The sequence below is a fragment of the Chanodichthys erythropterus genome, chromosome 1, assembly GCF_024489055.1.
Source record: "Chanodichthys erythropterus isolate Z2021 chromosome 1, ASM2448905v1, whole genome shotgun sequence".
In the NCBI taxonomy this organism is placed as follows: Eukaryota; Metazoa; Chordata; class Actinopteri; order Cypriniformes; family Xenocyprididae; genus Chanodichthys; species Chanodichthys erythropterus.
Window position 1 is genome coordinate 38,159,241 of NC_090221.1, and position 5,901 is coordinate 38,165,141.

The following is a 5,901-nucleotide window of genomic DNA, read 5'->3' on the forward strand; positions in this document are numbered from 1 at the left end:
CAGACTAAAGGAGGGAACTCATTTTGAAATTACATATATGTGTGAGTGTGTGTGTGTGTGTGTGTGTGTGTGTGTATGTGCATATATAAATAGATATATATTAATATGTCAGTCTCTCTTGACAGCAGTCGTTTACAGTAAACTGTGTTTCTCTCAGATGTTTGATCTCAGGTTCAGTAAAGGAGCGAGTGTGAGTCTGCCAAACTCTAACAGAGAGAGACGCCCTTCCCAGCATGCACTGGGGCTGAAAAGAAGGCTCTTTCATGCCTCGACTGGGCCTGTGTCTCATAAGATAGATTTTTGTCATCATTTAGAAACCCTCATAATGTTAGATCCAACTAAAACATTCCATGAATGATGTATAAATCATGTTTTGAGAACATTATTAAAGACCAGATAACGCTGAACGAAAGTTCTACTAACGTTACTGGAAGAACGTTTGTTCATTACTTTGAGAGAACCTTGAGAGAACGTTTCCTGTTCGCTGCGTCAGTGACGTTGATTGTTGCGTCAGCTGATAATACGGTTCAAGATTTACTGTCTCACTGAAGCAGTAAAGAGAAATAACACGATTCAAAATGGAAAATGCGAGCAGACAGTACTGTATAAAAGACTAATTACCGCAGGCTCATTAGAGCTGTGAGAGACTGAAATTAGAAACAACATTTCCAGACTCTCACAGACCAAAAGAAGGTTTAAAACATTGAAGATCAAGTTCCTTCACAAACTCTCGCTGTTCAGCAAATGAAGCGATGAGAACATGTAACATTTAAAAACAAAAACATCTAGATTAGTCTGTCACTGACTGAAATCTGGCAGTCGCGACGGTCTTCAGAAAACGGCAGAGCAAATTGCCTCTCCAATGAAACAGGATCTGAGCTCTAATTAACCCTTACAGAAAATGCCATTTTATTTTTTGCATGGTTTCCTCTGGCATTCCTGTATAATGTGGCTCTCGGGGCTTTGATGTGAAGCTGCTCTAAATGACGCCTTTCATCGTTCCATCGCTCCGCGTCAGCGTCACTCTCGACAAACACGATCGCTGAAACTGAAATTAAGACACCGAGAGACACGGAATGAAGGTTTCTCTGCGCTGTCAGCCTTCATCTGCTGCTTCAGCATCACATCTGGAGCCGTCCACACATCCAGACGCTCCGCGAGCAACAGAACGATCAGTTTGGGGTGAACTGTCCCTTTAAATGTGAGTATTGTGCTGTTAAACAGAATCTGAAATGTGGAAACATGCTTTCAATCAGGTCCAGGTGACGTTATCATGCTCAGTTACGCACAGAGTAATTCATTAGTTCTGCTAAATATGACCGAACCAAAGAGACGAGCCGTCAGAGGACCTGAAGGAGAACAAGCGGTTTTCAAAGGTGAGAAGAACCTAAACACACACACACACACACACACACACACTTCAGCGGCCTCAAATCGATTAAATATTACCCTCATATTTTAATATCATCCTCGTGTTGTACTCATGAAGGTTCATATTTAGCTTCTCTGCCGGATTAGCTTGGAATTGTAATTCTCCCTGACGAAGAGTTGAACCTGAAAACGTTTGGCACTTCTTTCCTTTTCTTCTTTTTGCTTCTGAATTGTGAAACTGAAAGACGCATTTTCTTTCTTTAAAGCTGCTTTGAAATAATATGTATTGTGCAAAAACACTGTAATAAACTTGCAGTGAATCAGAAAATCATATAAATCAGACTTTATCAAAACTACACAGAGACGTGGTAACCGTTACCGTTGCCCACAGCAACCACCTCCCTTAGCAACAGCCCCTCCCAGCACATGTATGATGTACTCAATGAGCATCAGATAAAGTGACACGCCCACAGGATCTGACACGCCCCCTCTGAGCTCATCTGCTTCATTGGGCCCTCAGGGGCCTCTGGGACACAAACAATCACCTGAGCATAATTCAGTCAAACACTCACTGAATTACTGATTCTCTGATCTCAAATCACTTCATCCTTCTGTATGAAGAGCCAATCTCAACATGAGAGTCGGGCTTGTGACCCAAAGGTCGTGGGTTCGAGTCTCAGTACCAGCAGAACAGCGCTCGCCACACACACACACACACACACACTCAGATGGAGTTAATGTACCGTTTTATCTCTTGTAACTCGAGCGTGTCAAAGGGAGCAGCAGAGACTGATCTTAGAAATGTTGAATATAAATAAATAAGTCATCTTAACTGCTGGATTTTGTCTCAGTAGACTCGAAGCTCGACCCTGATGAGGATGAAATTAAAGGCGGTTTCCGCAGGAAGGAAAACAGGATCACATCAGATCAGAGAAACACACCGTACTGCTCACGAGAAACAACAAACTAAACAGTCCGACAACAGCTTCATCTCATAAAGCCAGAAACGTTTTTTATTGGTTATGTGAACGTTAAGGGAACATTCAAACATTATGGGGATGTTACTTTTGAATGTTCTCTGAATGTTCTGAAACAAGTACAAACAAACATTAAACAAACGTCCAACTAAAAAGTTCCAGAAAAAAACATTCCATGAACAATAAATAATGTTTTTGTGCTAACATCATTAAAGGGTTAGTTCACCCAAAAATGATAAATCTGTCATTAGTTACTCTCCCTCATGTCGTTCCACACCTTGTTCATCTTCAGAACACAAATTAAGATGTTTTTGATGAAATCCGATGGCTCAGTGAGGCCTGAGCAATGACATTTCCTCTCTCAAGATCCATTAATGTACTAAAAACATATTTAAATCAGGTCATGTGAGTACAGTGGTTCAATATTAATATTATAAAGCCACCAGAATATTTTTTTGATGCGCCAAAAAAACAAAATAACGATGGCCGATTTCAAAGCACTGCTTCGGAGCTTTACGAATCGAATCAGTGACTCGATTTTGTTTTTCGGGTGAACTAACCTTTTAAAGACCAGATAACTTTGAACGAACGTTACGGGAATACCATTCATTGCGGTACTGTTCATAACTTTGTGAGGATCTTGCCACAACATCAGTCAGCCCTGAGGACGTTCCCTGTTAGATGGACATCAGATGAACAGCCCTCTCAGACAGCAACATAGTGTGGCCCAGACCCGGCCCAGATCTGGTACATGTGGATTACACGCGGATCAGATGTGGGCCGGTTCTGGGCCGACATTATGTTGCTGTCAGGGCTTACATGTTGAGCTCATGTGGAAGCTGCAGGTTCGAGTCTGGCCTGCGTCATGTGATGCTCCCATCTCTCCTGCTGTGAAGGCCTGTCTTTATAGAGCTGATGGAGAAATATAGAAATACTGAAAAGAGACGACAGGAATAGTGTTTAAAGAATAATATTTATTGGGACAGGATCATTTTATTAAGATGCACTGAAGTTTATAGATGTAATTTTGAATAGCCGAAATGACATGAATTGTAAACTTCAATAAACATTTACAGAACTTTCAGAATCTGATATTGTATTTATATAGCACTTTTTCAGGATTCCTGTGTGTGTGTGTGTGTGTGTGTGTGTGTGTGTGTGTGTGTGTGTGTGTGTGTGTGTGTGTGTGTGTGTGCTGTCAAGATCAAACGCGTTTAGCAGCACAAATGTGCAGCAGTTACAGCCTCTGTGAATCACACACACATGTTGGTACACCTGTCATCATGAGGACTTTCCACAGGCGTAATGGTTTCAGTACTGAGCTAATCATATTTTCTATTCCCTATTAGCACAGCGTAACCCTAACAGAAAACACAACTACCACTTTGACTCTTCAAAAGGTTCATAAAGAGATCATAAAACTAATCCAAATGAACAGAGTGGTTCAGTCCAAATTTTCTGAGGAGACTCGATCACTTTATATGATGAACAGACTGAATTTAGGCTTTTATTCACATGTAAACACTGATCAGTGAACATAAACAGATGCTCAACCGAACCTGATTGACGCACGAGAACAAACCTCTTGCTGAAGCTCTGCGTCGCACGAGAATGACCCTCTCTGGTTCTCACACGTCACGCAAACATGCTTGAGCTTCCGTTTACCGCAACTGATCAGCTGATGAATGTTTATATGTGAATAAAAGACTACATTTAATTTATTCATCACATAAGGTGATGATGGAGTCTCTTCAGAAAATTGGACTAAACCGCACAATTCATATGGATTAGTTTCACGATCTCTTTATGAATGTTTTGAAGCGTGGCAGCTGTGCAGCTCTCAATGGAGGGACAGAAATCTTCTAGATTTCATCAAAAAGATCTTCATTTGTGTTCTGAAGATGAAGGTCTGAAACATTACACAATGTTAGATGATCATTCAAACAAAACGTTTTAGAAAAAATAGCTCCGTGAACAATGTATAAACAATGTTTTTGTGCAAACGTTTTCATAACATTATTAAAGACCACATAACTTTGAACACACGTTCTATTAACGTTACTGGAAGAACATATCATAGACTTGTATTGTTTAGATATAAAGTTACTACAGGCTAACATAAACACTAAAGGAACACATGAAAGCTCCACATGATTTATTTAATTTCTCACTAAAGGGAGGTTTCCTCAGATTAACTCACTTCTGGAGACAATTTTGTCCCTAAAGTATAACCAAGTAGCCTATAGTTAAACTTTACACCCCCACCGACTGCTGCTGCACAACAATAATTGGTTTGGACATAATTTACTGCACACTTGGTAATGAAGCATTTCAGCATCTGATAGAAATCAAAGGCCCTCAGGCTGCTGCGTCCATGAGCGAGAGACCTCCGCACGGATCTGTTTATTGAAAACATGGGAAAGGACATTTACAGCAATACCACAGTTATACCCACCTTCTGTGTCATGAACGTCACAGCGGCTGAACACCACAACCCTTAAGAGTCAGAAGATCCATTACACAGTCACTGTAAAATCAAAATGGACAATTCTTGTTTCTTATGGAATATTTCAGTGTTTATTGTAAATGATTTATCGCTGCACATCATCATTATTGTGTTAAATTCATGTTCTGGTAATCTTGAATCAGCATCTCTTCTCTTCTCTGATGATGAGGGTGGGGCAACCTGTCACTCACATGAGATCCACCAATAGCAAACCACAACCATCCAATCAATTCCCCACAGACTAAATCAAGCCCCGCCCTACATTTGTTCTTGTTCCTGAAGCGTTTTCGGAGTTTGGGTTCTGTCGCCTCTGGCTCACTTAAAGTGTTAATTCACACAAAAATGAAATTTCTGTCATTAATTACTCACCCCCGTGTCTTTCCACACCTGTAAAACCTTTGTTCATCTTCAGAACACAAATTAAAATAATCCTCAATTGAAATCAACAAAATTACTACATTCAATGTCCAGAAAAGTAGTAAAAACAGTCATGTGACTGCAGTGGTTCAACCTTAATGATATGAAGAGATGAGAATACATTTTGTGCACAAAAACAAAACAAAAATAATGTCTTTATTCTACAACATCTCACTCTCTCTCACACACACACACACACACAGGTTTGCTATCTCTATAAACTGTACATTCTCTCCTCCTACACTTCCTCTACTCCTAACCATCACTGTCTGCATTCTTACATTTATAATAAAACATTGTTTAGTGTGTTTTTAAAGCTATTTTAAATATGAAGACTCATGAAATGTCCTCATATTTCATGTTTACGTCGTAATATCAGTGTAATACCCATGTCATTATACACATTTGTGACACACACACACACACACACACACACACACAGAGTGATGTCAGGAAAATGAGTCCATGCTGTTGTCAAGGTCAGTTGTGTGTGTAATTGAGCGCTGAGGGTGAGAATATAAACACACACACTAAATCACAGGCGTTTATCGGCTCACGTTACAATAACAAACCAGGAGAAACAGTTTGATTTACTTTACCTCTGACCGCCGATCCGCACTGCTGACCGAA